This window comes from Sorex araneus, chromosome 1 (assembly GCF_027595985.1).
Source record: "Sorex araneus isolate mSorAra2 chromosome 1, mSorAra2.pri, whole genome shotgun sequence".
In the NCBI taxonomy this organism is placed as follows: domain Eukaryota; kingdom Metazoa; phylum Chordata; class Mammalia; order Eulipotyphla; family Soricidae; genus Sorex; species Sorex araneus.
The window spans coordinates 367123974-367139141 of NC_073302.1; positions in this window are offsets into that span (position 1 = coordinate 367123974).

Here is a 15168-nt window from a genome sequence, read left to right on the forward strand (position 1 = left end):
ATCAGGCTAGAGGATTATCCTGCGGACAAATGCTGAATAACTCGGCTGTCTGTCACCTTCCCTCCTGCCAGCAGAGCCGATCAGGTTCAAAGTGGCGGGGATTTGTATCCAGGATCATGAAAACACAGTTTAGCTTCCTTTTGTGTTACTCACACAGCTCCTTTGGGAGCTTTTCTTAGTGCCACAATGCCCTGTGAAGTGAGTCAGCATTTCTGGGGTTGTTGAACTTCTAAGGTTACCAAGACACTGAGGGGAACCTAGTTGTTCAAAATTATGCTGCTAGGACTGTGTCAGCTGAGAACAGGCTGAGAACTCGTTTCCACCAGGCAGTCCTCCTTGAACCTGACCACAGCGAGGACTCGAGGTTTGTGTTGCTACCGGGCGGGCACTTCTGTTGTTAAATAGTCTCTGGAACTTATGACCGTAGGCCCTTTTGTGGCACTAATGCAGAACCAGTGTGAAGCTCAGATTGGTGTTCGAAGGGATTCTGGCAGTTTCTGACAAATTCATACTTAGATCTAAGGGTGAGGAAATGATGCAGGGTGGCAGGGAGAGAGATTAAAGATGGACTCAGATGGCTCTGTTCCTCTGTGTTCAATTGGCACTCATACCCACATGCTGTTTTTTTTTCCTTCTAGAAGATTCTTCTGAATCAAATTAGTTTCCCCAACTTGAAACAATCTAAGCTCTGGATGCTTGGGATGCAAGTTGATCTGAGTACACTGTCATGATTAGTCTCCAGAAGCCACTGGTGTTTCAGTGTGCCAGGAGACAGGGCTGGGAGAGAAGGGTGGGTTCACATTAATTGCATTCTAAATTTGTCATGCATTTTCTTAGCTTCCTTTCCTTTTGGAGAGTCAGCAATTCAATAGAATGGATGTGATTTTTTGATACAGCTTGTTTTCTTTCTGCCATGTGAAAATGGTAGCCCTGTTTCATAAAGAATCCATCATCAGATTGCCAATAGCTAGCATAAAATACCAACCCACAGTGAAGGGCCCTAGTTACCAAATTAGGATCTAGGATGGGAAGGGTGGACATCATCTGGGCCAACCAGCTAAACAGTGTTGGAATCTTCTCTAGCCTCCTTGCTAAGAGAGTAAGCTCAGTGATTCTCAACTTTGTTGCACAGTGGAACCCCCAAGGAGTTCTTAAAGGATTCTATCCCAGATCAATTTAACAAGACTCTATAAATGGAGCCAAGTATGAGTACTTTAAAAAAACTTTCTATGAGGACCCAGGGATGTGGCTCAATTGTAGAGTGCATGTGGCTGTGAATTTGATCGCCTGCACTGAATCACATGCTGAATCTGATCCCCAGCCCTGCTTTTGTACAGTAAGTGTGTTTCTCTGGAGTGATCACCACTACCAAGTGTGTGAGCCTGCATAGGACAAAAGAGCAAAAGGAAAGGGAAAGAATCAACATACCAATGGAATTCTCAAAGGTATTTTTCCCAGGGAAATGTAATATGCAATCAGATTTTGAACAATGATTTAGCTTCTGCTTACTCTATGCTTACCTAGGAGTCCCTGGGAATGACCAGACACTTATTATAGACTTTTGTGTTGGAAGTAATAGGAATTAATGCCTCTCTGGAAGCCACACAGCTAGCCCTTCAAATGTTTGAAGACAGAATACAGGTTGCAACATACAAACCGATATTACCTATCATGCTTTTTTTTGCTTTTATTTTTGTTTGCCTTGTTTTAGAGTCTTATTTGGCAGTGCTCAGGGCTTACTCCTGGCTCTGAGCTCAAGGATTACTGCTGGCAGGGCTCAAGGGATCATATGGAGTGCCAGAGATTCAAGCCCTGTAGGCCATGTATAAGGCAAGTCCCCTACCCACTCTTGCTTGACATCTCTCTTCCTTTGGCCCCAGACATTCATCTGGATGAAACTCTCACACATACTTTTTTATAATATAGATTTGGATCTCTTATTTAGTTCTCATCCCATCCCACTTTCATGACTTTGCTTGATGACTCAAGCAATTCAGGAACTGTAGGGAAAAGGCAAGATTTCTCCAAGTTAAAGCAACCAGATTTTGTAAGAGCCAACATGAGATAGGAGGTGTGTTTTCCTCCTTCCCACCAGCCGCCATGTTCCTGGCGCTCCCTCTCCCAGCCCCGTCCTGCCTGCTTCTGTCCTCACCCTGCCGTCCCTCTTGGCTTTGCTCTCCTGTTGTTAGCCTTTGAGCCTGGGCTCCAGCCAGGCCTGCAGAAGGAGGAAGAGCAGCAGCTGTCATAGTCACACTCCATTTCAGCCTCTGAGTCCCAGGGGCCTGATCCTGTATCATGTGTAAGGAGACTGAATCCTGGAATCTGGAATCCTGTTTTTTGGCTGTGAGTCCTGGCTCCTCACTCTGTGTGGGGGCAATCCTGGGGAAGTTTCTTACTCTATTTAAAACTCGCTTTCTTCATCTGTTACCTAGGAGCAAATATAGCAACCAAACTTTATGAAAGAAAAAGGTCATGCGTGAGATCTCAGCAAAGATCTGGTGTGTTGCTGGTGCCTAATGGGACTCCGTTCCCAGGGATGGGCACATGCAGAAATTAGCTTTTATTGTAAGATAACAACCCCAAAGCTAGCCCTGATCCACAGGCCAGCCTAAGGTTCAGATTTGGTTGGAACACTGACATGACTGACTCTGTTTCTGCCGTTCTGCTCATCGGATACCTGCCTGGGGCTTCACCTGAACTTGCAAGTCTAGCATCTGGTGGTTCAACTCCTCACCCGGGCTCTTAATGCCTCCCCAAATCACCAAGAAAACAAAGTTACCATTAACTCTTATTGCACTTGCCCACGTGGGCTGGAAGGGAAAAATCAACAGCAAAATTCTGGCTCCTGATTAGAATTTTTCTTTTCTGCTTTCACTTTTCCTTCTCAAGAGACCATAGGAAATTGAACTTGGATCCACGATTGCCCTAACTTTAATGCCTGCCAGGAAAATCATTAAGTTTTTAGCAGGCCCTAAAGGATAGACTCTTATTTCCTTTTCCATTTTACAAACATTAAAAATTTGACCAAGGTTTCTTGAACTCCACATCCTACCAATATGGCTTTATTTTACTGGCTTCCTTATTTCATTTTATCACCACAGCCAGCGAAACTCTGGGAATGCAATCTATTAGGCCATGTGTTCACCAGCCAAGATTTGAAGGTGCAACAGATTGAAGATTTTCAAACTACAAAACAGAGCTTCCCATATGCGTTGGGCAAGCAATGAAATGCCTCCTTGTGGGAGCCCTCGCTCCCTCTGTTGAGTTAATGGATGACTTTCCAGGGATGCTGCATAAAAGAGTGATTAAAAGAAATGGCTGTGGGCAGCTGCTCGATGAATTCTTCAGCCCCGTCTACAGTTCCTACTGTTTAAAAACAAGTTTAAATGAGGTTCTAGAACCATTCAACCATGTCTGCTGAAGTCTGCACATAAGTCACTCACTAGCAAGGGGGAGAGGAAGACCAAGCAGTGCTCATCAGATTTCAGGTTCTGCAGCCCAAATGTCAAGTTTATTTTACTGAGGTCATCTTGACAGCCTCCATTTGATTATTGCTATGATCCAGAGTGGTTTCCAAGCCAGCTGCAATCAAGAGAGCAAAAGAGAATAAAACACATAAATGTCAACGAGAGATGAAAAAGAAAAAATTTGATCTCAAGAACTTGGATCACTATAAATGCAAGAAACTCCAAAACTGTTATCACTTCCCATAAGAGTCCATCAATTTAATTTTTTGGTTCTGATTTTCATTCTTTTGACTCTAGGAGGTCATATTTTTCCCAGGTCCAAGGAGGGTTTGCTCTCCCTTGTCCAAAGATTTGACATCTCCTAGCCAATAGAGGGCTGCCACACAAACTCACAAATACATCTCTAGATACAACTGCATGAAGAGATTCCCATAGAGGCAACTAATCCTGGTCTGAATATTCAAAGGACACACATTTTGTATTAATTCTCTAGAAGATAGAAAATCTTCTAAATTCACTTTTTTTTTTTTTTTTTTTTTTTTTTGCTTTTTGGGTCACACCCAATGATGATAGGGGTTACTCCTGGCTCTGCACTCAGGAATCACTCCTGGCGGTGCTCAGGGGACCATATGGATGCTGGGAATTGAACCTGGGTCAGCTTTGTGCAAGGCAAAGACCCTACCCACTGTGCTATCGCTCCAGCCCCTAAATTCACTTTCTAAGGCAGAGTTTCTTCAACTTTTTTCCACTCACTACCCCTTCTGACCTACGAAGTTCTTATGCAACCCAAGTATATAAAATTTCTATAAATGAGTACATAGAATAGGTATGCAAAGCAAAACTATTCCAAAAATAAATATAAAACCTAATTAAAATTTTTATTTCATGATACCTCCCCACACTCAGTTATTGATGCATATAAGTCACTAGCAAGGGGTAGAGAGGTTGGAAAACTGAGTGGTGTTCATTAGCTCTAAGTTCTGAAACCCAAATGTCAAGTTTGTTTTACTGAGGTCATCTTGACAGCCTCCATTTGGAGTCATGATGCAGAGTTTAAGACACTAGGCTCTATGATGAAAATCCTCTTCTTTAAGCTGAATTTTATTGTTTTCTATAGTAGTGATGGGTTTGCAACTGATTTATTGCTAGATGGGTAGCAGTTCAGTATGGTTGCAGGAGCAAAAAGGGGTTTTATAACATTGACTTCCAAACACCACTTTGGTACTGGCATGTCAGTTACCTGAAGTTAATTAACAGACACTCACAAATATCCTAATGCTGCCTTGGCATAGACATTATGTCATTTCCTTTCATATGATCTACTCATTCATTTAGTCATCAGACTAGTGTTAAGTCACTTTATTATTTTAACCAGCTTGAAAATTTGAACAGCATACCTAATCTTCCTAAAATTCATGCACAGGGTGAAGAATGAGGCTTAACAGTAGAGCAAATTGCTTTATGAGGCCCTTGGTTCATTCCCTGTCACCCCAAAAGTTAAGAAAAGAAGTGAAGATAAAAGAAAATTTATATGGAGTCTTCCTTACCCTTGAGTCATATGGATAACAGGAAAAAGACAAAATCAATATTTGTTTTACTCATCCTGCATACTATTTTTTTCCAGAAAATATTTATTTTCTCAGACAAGTGGCTATTTTCAGAATTGAGTCAACCTACACAGGAATAGAAGAGGTTCCCTGGAACGCTCTCTCCTCCCCTGAGTCAGGTAACATGATCCTGGAGGCTACCCCAAGGGAGAGATGTTGAGAATGTGCCCACAGCAGTGTCAGTAGGCCAGCACGCACATGCAATAGATCTTCATCTTCATAAACAACCAGGGAGAAAGGAAACCTTTATCCATCTCATTCTGTAGATCTGAGCCCAGACGGATGGAGGTTAGCTTTCTTCTTAAAATACAAGTTAGCTTTCTTCTTAAAATGTTTTATCTTGGGCTGCGGACATGATCAATGGGCTGAGTGCATATTTTGCATAGAGGCCTCAGGGTCAATTCCTGGCAACTATCTGTTCCCCTGAGCATCTCCAGGAGCAATTACTGAGCACAGAGTTGGGAGCAGTACCTGAGCACCATTCAGTGTGTTGCCAAAAAAAAAAAAAAAAAACTAAACAGAGTTCTATTCTCAAGCTAGAATGATAGAACATTTTGGTAAATTGTCCCTTTCTTCTTCTCAAACTTTTGGCTAGCTTCCTCCTTTTCCTCTTCCTTGTGGCTCAATTTTTAAATTGTCTATATGTGTTCCCTGGTGATCTCCAGTACAGTGTGTTCAGGTGATAAGGGTTCTGTACTATGTGTCTTCAGCCCAAGCTCCTGTTAGATCTAATGTGGACATTCACTATTTACTTGATACTTTCCTTTAAATTTGACTAAGATTTTTTTCCTTTCCAAATCTTTTCCCCTTAGATTTAGCACCACTTATGCAAATAACTCCACCGGTCATGCATGGTGCTTAAAAAAACAAAAACAAAACAAAAAGCACACCCCCCTCTTTTCTTAACCACCTCTCCTATCCAAAAGAAAACCATATTGCAGTCTGTTTGCATTTCTCCACCTCCATCTTTATCTAAACTTTGCCTTGACAGCTGCTCACATCTCATCTGCTATTCTAGCCTCAAAGGTGGACTATGGCTGGAGTTGCTGCAGCCATTTTTGAATATGAAGGAAATATGAGGACTATTCATTGTTTTTTCCAATGTAGTCATATTATTTTCCTATTATTTGCAGCTGAAAGCATTCCTGCCACCTTCTTTAATCTATGTCCACAGAGTATCTGAAAGGTGTTTTTAAAATATGAATATGAAGTAATTTTAATACTTCGAGGTGCATACAGCTACAAGACATCCCAGTGAAATTTGGGATCCATTAGTGAGCAAGCCAAAGACTCTAGTCTTCATGGAGGAAGAAATAAATAAGTAAATATGTAATTTATTGGATGATGTATATTTAATGGGGACGGTGAGGAAAACAGACTAAGGTTGATCAGAAGCAAGGGATGCAATTATAAATGATGTGATCAGGATCAGCATCTAAAAGGTGACATACAAGAAATGACAGTGACACTAGGAGGGAGTTGTCATCAACTAAGATGAGAAAGGCTGAGAACAAAGCTATTTTGTGGTAGGATAGATAATCTAGTACCATCAGACTAAAGATAATTCACACATATATGCACCAATGATCACACTTTCCAATATAGAAAAAATACTTGGCAAAATTTAATACTATTCATGAAATAAAATGCTTTCCAAAAATAAAATATAAGAGAACTTCATTTACATGATGAACTGTAAGTGAAGTTATAAAAAATCTGCAGTCAACATCATACTTATAGTGAAAGACTGAATTCTTTTTCCTGGTGGTCAGGAGCGATGAAAAGATATTCATGCTGATTACTCTTCTTCAACACAGTGATTGAACTTGACTTGGACAATAAGGTTAGAGAAGGAAATCAAAGTCATACAAACTAAGAAAATATCAAGAAGGGGCTAGAAAGAGCTTCCAGCTACATGCCTTGCATGCAGCTGACCCAGTTGTATTTCCCAGGAGCGAGTCTGGTCCCCCAGGTCCTCCTGGAAGTGATCCCTGAGTGAGCCCTGTGTACAATCAGGTGTCCCTCCCCCAAAGAAAATATTAAGAAATCCACAATAAACTAACTAGAACTATTAAGTGAATTTCACAACACTACAAGATATAAGAAAAGTACTTAAAAAAACTATCTTATTTCAATAAACTATTAATGAATCTGCAGACTCTGAAATTAAAACATTTATAATTGCTCAACATCAAAATGTTTGAATATAAATCTAAGAAATCATGTGTATAACTAGTATAATGAAGCTACAAAATGCTAATTAGAAAAATAAAAATACAGATGAAAATACATAGTGTTTACAGAAGACTCCACATATTAAAGATGCCAATATTTTCCAAATACAAGTTAAAACTGATTTCTATGAAAATTTAAGCAGTTTCTTCCCTTTTATCACTTTTTAATCGTACTCCCATCCCAAACAGTGAAAACACCAAATCCTGATGCTGCAGAGAAATTGGATCACTCAGTGAGTAAGAGTGTAAAAAGGCTTAGCTACTCTGGAAAATCATTTTACAGTCTCTGGAAGAAAGAAAAAAAACAGCCTCATGATCCATCAATTGTATTCTTGTACCTCTCTCCCAGCAAAATGAAGATGTACAAAAACAAGCATATGCATGCTTTTAGGACTTAAAAGTCCCAATTTGAAAGAATTTTCATGACCTTCATTGGCTGATAAGTAGATGAAATGTGGACTGTTACTCAGCAATAAAGAGAAGTGAACTTTGGATACTCACAAACAGGAGGACTCTCTAGAAAACTGGGCTTAGTGGGAAAAAGTAGATTACCCTGTAATGGTTGGTAGGAATTAAGGCTGGAGTGGAGAATGACACATGTGAGTGTGGTTATGAAGGGGCAACCTGAGGACTCCCTGTGTAGTGGAAATGTTCTGTGTCTTGACCGTACCCATGACAGTATCTTTATATTCCATAAATCCATAAACGTCACCCCTTTGAGGGAAACTGAGGAATGCATGACCTATGTATATTTTCTCACAATTGCATGTATTTATAGTGATCTCTCAAAGTGAAATGTTAAACTTAACAAAATATATTTTGTTATTTTAAATAAAATAAATATGGGGCCAGGAATATGGCTTAGAGGATCTGGAGTGCGATTAGGATTGAGCAGCTCAGCGGGCCCTGGAGCTACAAGTGATCTCCAGCACATTGTAGCCAGCTGTGTGTGAGCACCACAACTGAAGAGTGCAGCCTCAGGCAAGCACCACAGATTGTTGTTGTTGTTTGGGGACCACATTTAGCAGTGTGCATTGCTTACTCCTAGCTTTGTGCTCAAGGGCCACTCCTGGTGGAGCTTGGGAGACCATATGTGGTTGGGTATCAAACCAGAGTCGACCTCATGCAAAACTAGTGCCCTAATTGCTATACTATACTATCTCTACAGCCCTGCGCTGCGTTATATATATGTATACACACACACACACACACACACACACACACACACATATATATATATATATATATATATACAAGGGCTGGAGTGATAGCAGAGTGGTTGGGCTTTCGCCTTTCACTCGGCTGACCCAAGTTCGATTCCTCCGCCCCTCCGGAGAGCCTGGCAAGCTACTGAGAGTATGGAGACCGCGCGGCAGAGCCTGGCAAGTTACCCGTGCACATTGGATATGCCAAGAACAGTAACAATAAGTCTCTCAACGAGAGACGTTACTGGTGCCCGCTCGAACAAATCGAGGAGTAACAGGATGACAGTGATATATATACATATATATATATATCTCACTCCATATATATATATATATATATATATGAAGCATGATTCCCAGCAAGCTCCACAACTAAAATATGTGAGAAACAGAAATGAGGTGTTATGTGACCCCATCATCACAGCAACAACTACAAAGGGAAAGAAAAAGTCTCTGAAAAATTAATTTGGGAGTGGGCAGATTATGTGTTCACTTCCTGTTACTTTAAAACAAAATATAAAACTCCCATGGTGTGACCTCTAGAACCTGTTGGAGCCTGTCTTCTGCCTAACCTGGCAGCTCTTTGTCACCCTTGCTTTCGTCTTTCCAACATGATCACACCACTCACTTTCATTACACAATAAAGTTTTCTATCCCTGGTCCAGTGCATTTGTCATTTCCTCTGCTTGGGAATACTTTGCTCCCATCCCTCTCGGTTACTCCTCATTCTAATCCTGCAGGTCTCGGTTAAAGAGAAGTCTGTCTTCGCCCAAAGCACTCATATGATAAAGACCCACAGGTGAGCCCTTCACCAACCGGCTCTAAGACCTGGGGTACCAGACTTAGCATCTCTGTGTCAGCTTCCTCATCTTAAAAATGGGGACATCCTGCTAGTTCCTTTACAAAATAGTTCTAAAAGATTAAGTGAATTAACCTAGGCAAATCATTTAGACTCATATCTGAAATGCAATAAAGTCTACATGGTATTAGATTCTGAAAAACCTCTAGTTCTCAAAATACAATCTATAGGCCAGCAGCATTTCCAGTACCCTGAAACTTAAGGCAATTGTAAATTTTCAGAGCCCAACTCAGACCACTGAAACCCTAGGGATAATCCCCAGTAATTGGTGTTTTATTTATTTAAGCATGTATGTTTGTGGTGCTGAGGATTGAACCCAGAGTATCACACACGCACAGCAAGTGCCCTACCTCTGAGCCACACCCCAGTCTCAGGAGCTTGCTCTCAAAGCCTTTCAGGTCATTATAATACACATGTAAATGCAAGAGCCACTGATTTAGCTCATCTTCCTATTTCATCCTTAATATCCTCAGCACAGTTAGACATTATCTTGTTTATTTACTTACATGATTAATGCCTGTTTCTCTTCCCAGAACAAGCATTCCATGAGGACAAACCTGTCAATTGTGTTCACTGTTGTATCCCCAACTGTTAGCATAATGTTAAACACAAAGCAAGCACTGAAAACATATTAATGAATAAACAAATGATTGAACTTGGTCAAGGTTGTGTATTTATTAACTAACTAAACTTACTGATATTAACTTGTTCCCTGTGACAAGCTAAGAAGCACTGGCACCCTAACTTTTAAAAAACTTTTTTTTTATTAATTCACCATGAGATACAGTAACAAAATTTTCATGTTTGAATTTCGGCCATATGGTCATCCAACACCCATCCCTTCACCAGTGCACATTTTCCACCACCAAAATCCCCAGTATTCCCCCCACCCCTCATTCTATACCTCCCCCTGCTTGTGTTGCAGACAACTTGCAAGGTATCCTTTCTCTACTTTAGTTACCTTCTTCTATATTTTGAGACGAGTCCTACCTCCCCTCATACCTGCTGAAAATACTATTGCTAGAAAATGTGTTTTGTATTGCTTGTTATGGATATAAAATAATGTTGCATGACAGCAAGAGCAGCCACATACTTTAGGAATTCTAAGATTTTAATAATTAGGGTCTGAAGAAATTGCTGCCACAGCTTGCTCTTTGCCGAGACTCCTGTGTGTGTCTCTGGATTATGGCCAAGTGGGAGCTGGTGCTTCTTGCTGACTTGTAGAAAATGGCGACTGCTGGAGCTCTTAGACGGCAGGTGGTGGGACGGCACCTGCCCCTGTCTCGAGCAGCCCAGAGGAGAAGGCCTATTGCAAAGTCCCAGGCCATCTCTGCTGCAAGTTGCTTGGGTCCGAGGTTTCTGTGTGTCTCTGGCACCCTAACTTTTTACTGAGAAGCCCCAAGTTTCCCTATGCTGCTGGGAAAGATGAAAATTCCTAGCATCTGAATAATTCAATTTCCAATTGCATTTTAAACATGAATATGGCCACGGCAGAACTAAGAATTCTTTGTACATAGAATTCTAGGGGCTAAATAGCTAGTACAGCAGTTATTATCTCTTACTTTGCATATGGCTGACCTGGGTTTGATCCATCATACCCCATACTGGGGCAGACCCAGGAGTAAGCCCAGAGTACATCTGGGTGTGGTCCAAAAAACAAAAGAGGAAAAAAAAGGTGAAGTAGCTTCCTATTATACTGTTTTTTAAAAACTAATTTTTTAAAAAACTGAATCACAGTGAGATGCAGTTACAAAGTTGTTCATGATTGGGTTTCAGTCATAATGCTCCAACACCCATCCCTTCACCATGTACATTTCCCACCACCAATGTCCCCAGTTTCCCTGGGGGATTAGAGGGGGACTATTTTACTATTGTAATTTTTTTAATAGCTCATTTTTCCTCTTGTGTTCATCCTTTTTCTAAGGAATTAAGAAGCCCCTTCTCCCAGGAGACTACCTATATAATTTTGCAAAAACAAAAAGACAACCTATGGTAGAAAATGTTTGCTCACCACACATCTGACAAAGGGCAAATATTCAATATCTATTAAAAATTTGCAAAACTTAGCAACAAGAGTCTCATCAAAAATGCAGAGAAGAGTTTAACAGGCATTTCCTCAAAGAAGATGACCAGTAGGTACATTTAAAAAATCCTTTTTATCATTTACATTTCAAGAGTATCATGTCATACCAGTGAGACTGGCACACATCAGGAAGTGGAAACCAGAGCTGGTGGGGATGTGGGGGAATGAAACCCACATTTATTGTTAATGAGAATATTTTCTGGTTCAGTTTCTGTGGAAACCAGTATGAAGACTTCTCAAAAAATTAAGAAATTACTTCCATATGACTCAACAATCCCATATTTGGGCATTTACTCCACGAGCTCTGAAACAGTTTTTTTTAAAAGATATTTGCATTCCTATGTTCATTGGAGCACTCTTCACAATAGTTGAGATGTGGGAACAACCCAAATGCACAAGAACAAAGGAAACTGGAAACTGGTTTATATACACAATGGAATTCTACTCAGATATAAGAAAAATGAAATCTTACAGTTTGCTGCTACGTGGATGAAACTAGAGCATATCATGCTGAGTGAATTTAGTCAGAGAGAAACAAATACAGAACGATCTCTCATATGTGGGCAATAAAGAAACCAGTCAGGGAATTATAAACAGTCAGTGGTAATAATGCCTGAGAGTCGGCCTACATAACTGAGTTTGCCAAGGGGGTGAGGTGGGGGAATAAGGGACAACCTGGAGAATTTGGTGGAAGGATGCTGGAATTCTAGTGGTGGGTGAGTGTTAGAATATTGTATGCATGAAACATGACTTACTAATAGTACTGTAAATTGTGGTGCCCAAATCAAAGTTGAAAGATAAATGTTTGATTTATATACTTATTTTTATATACCTATTTTTTACATCTATATATTCCTAGGATTATGTATCAGATTTTCTCAGATAAAAAGAGGCCACAGGAGAAACAAGTTTAAGAAATCCTGTTTACACAACAACACTGTAATTAAATGTGTGGGAGGTGTTTTTGAAATTTGCAAATTTTTTTGTTCCATTTCTGTAAATTATTATAATATAAATTTAAATTATTATGGAACATGTCACAAATCCTACAGCATACAATACTAAATGTTTGATTGCTAATTCAGATATCTTAATCTTTGTGATTTTCTTCAAAACCCATACACACTTTGTAGCACCCTTACTAATATTCTTGTTTTTAAAATGTCTTGTGATCAGAGTTCTTTCAGATATCATGCTCCACTTAAGCCCATAAGTATCAGGTAGATTTTGCAAATTAGAATGATGAATATTGTTATTTTGCTTGTTTGCTAGGTCCTGAGAAGTGGGGTGAAGCTTTCCTCCAGGCTATGGGTTGATTTGGAATTTGCTGCACCGGTCTCTGCATTCAAAACCCAGGCTAAAGGAGTCGCAGTTCCCTTGGACAGTTCTGTCTTGTGATAGTTATAAGAAGCGCACAAAAGAAACCTCACTGAAACAAATGGTTGCATGGAAAGCTTCTGCTCACTTTTGCATGGAAGACATCATACCTCTACATGTCTTGGCTAAATCAACTTGCATGGACACACCCACATCACCGATATAGGGGTGTTTTACTCCTTCTAGAAAAGTATTGAATGAATGTCTAGGAAAAACTATGCAACTATCCTACTGCCTATCACTGAGGCTTTGCTTAGCTAGCCTCTGATCTTTAATCCCTCGAAGGTCTTATGTGTTCACTTATGCCTTTCCAGCACCTAATATAGTTTCTGAATTAATTGACAATCAACAAAATTTTTAAGAAAGAAAATGCAAGTTTGAGTTTGTTAAAAATTAAATATAGTATCAATTTTATAGGTTAAATACATTCTTAACTCTATCCCTATAGGTCATTTTGAATATGGTTACTGAAGGCAAATTTGTTTTTAGCTCTATATCATTAACTTATAATAACTTTTGGGGAATATTTAATAAGGGTGTTAATTTAAAAAAAACTTAAATTAATTTACAGGCTTACAAACTTTCATGCTTACGTTTCAGTCAGACAATAATCAAGTACCCATCCCTCCACCAGTGCCCATTTTCCACCACCAATGGTCCCAGCATCCCTCCCACCACTCCCACCCCATCCCCCCACCCCCACCCTGCCTCTGTGGCTGGGAATTCCCTTTTGCTGTCTCTCCTTATGGGTGTTGTGGTTTGCAATAGAGGTATTGCATTGCCATCATTCAGTCTACTTTCAGCACACATCTCCCATCCCGAGCAGGCCCTCCAAGCACCCCTTACTTGGTGTTCCCTTCTCTATCTGAGCTGCTGTTTTCCCCTATATGTGAGGCCGGCTTCCAAGATGTGGATTTTGAGACGATTCCAATATGAATCTTCCTGGTATTCATCTCTACTATTTTTGGGTGTAAGTCTCCTATTCTGTTTCTTTATATTCCACAAATGAGTGCAATCTTTCTATGTCTGTCCTCTTTCTTACTCATTTCACTTAACATGATGCTCTCCATGTAGACCCACTTATACGCAAATTTCATGACTTCATCCTTTCTAACAGCTGCATAGTATTCTATTGAGTAAATGTACCAAAGTTTCTTTAACCAGTCATCTGTTCTCGGGCACTTGGGTTTTTCTCAAATTCTGGCTATTGTGAACAGTGCTTCAATGAACATACGAGTGCAGATGTCATTTCTACTATATTTTTTTGTATCTCCAGGATATAGTCCCAGAGTGGTATTGCTGGGTCAAATGGGAGCTCAATTTCTAATTTTTTGAGGATTGTCCATGCTGTTTTCCAAAAGGGTTGGACTAGTCGGCATTCCCACCAGCAGTGAAGGAGAGTCCCTTTCTCGTCACATCCGCGCCAACACTGGTTGCTTTTGTTCTTTTCAATGTGGAAAGTGTGTTAATTTTTTAAAAATAATTTTAGGTAACGCTGGTTTATAATACTTTAAAGTCTATATGGTTCATTTAAAAGTATGATGATCCTATTCATATATACATTGAATTATGATCATTTCTAAAAGTGGATAAAATGGGGAGAAGGCGGCCAGGTATCTGGTAATAAAGTTTGCAATTATTATTTTTTTTAAATGTACTTTTGAGAGAAGTTCTAGGGTCACATCAAAATTGAGCAGAAGATACAAAGACACACTCTCTATAATAGATACATGATCCCTATACTCCTCTATATTCTCTTTATTCACTCCATTTTCCTCCTTGTAAGAATCTCCCACAATTTTTGTACACCATTTACAAATGATAATTGATAACCCCCCAGCTTATACATCATTGTCACCCAAAGTTCATGGATTACATTAAGGTTCACACTTGGTATTGTGCCTTCTGTCCATATTTCAGTATCATACAGGGCAGTTTCATGCACCTAAAAATCTCTGCTTCTCCTGTCCCCCTTGCTCACCCCGTCTAACTAATGGTAAACTTTGGTATTTTTACTGCCTCCATAGTTTTGTCGTTCCCAGATGTAACATGGTTTGAACCATACAGAATGTGGCTTTTCAGATCGACTTCTTCCACTTAATAATATCCATGTTAATTTTCCTCTATATCTTTCCATCTATTGACTGTCCTCTTCTGTTCAGTATTGAATAACGCCCCATGGTCTGGATGAACTAAGTTTATCCACTCACCCACTGAAAGACATTTGGATTTCTTTCAGATTGGGTGATTTTGAATAAGGTTGCTGTAATTATTCATGTGCAGGTTTATGTGTTGACACACATTTTCAACTCTGTAAAAATTTCAACACATTTTCA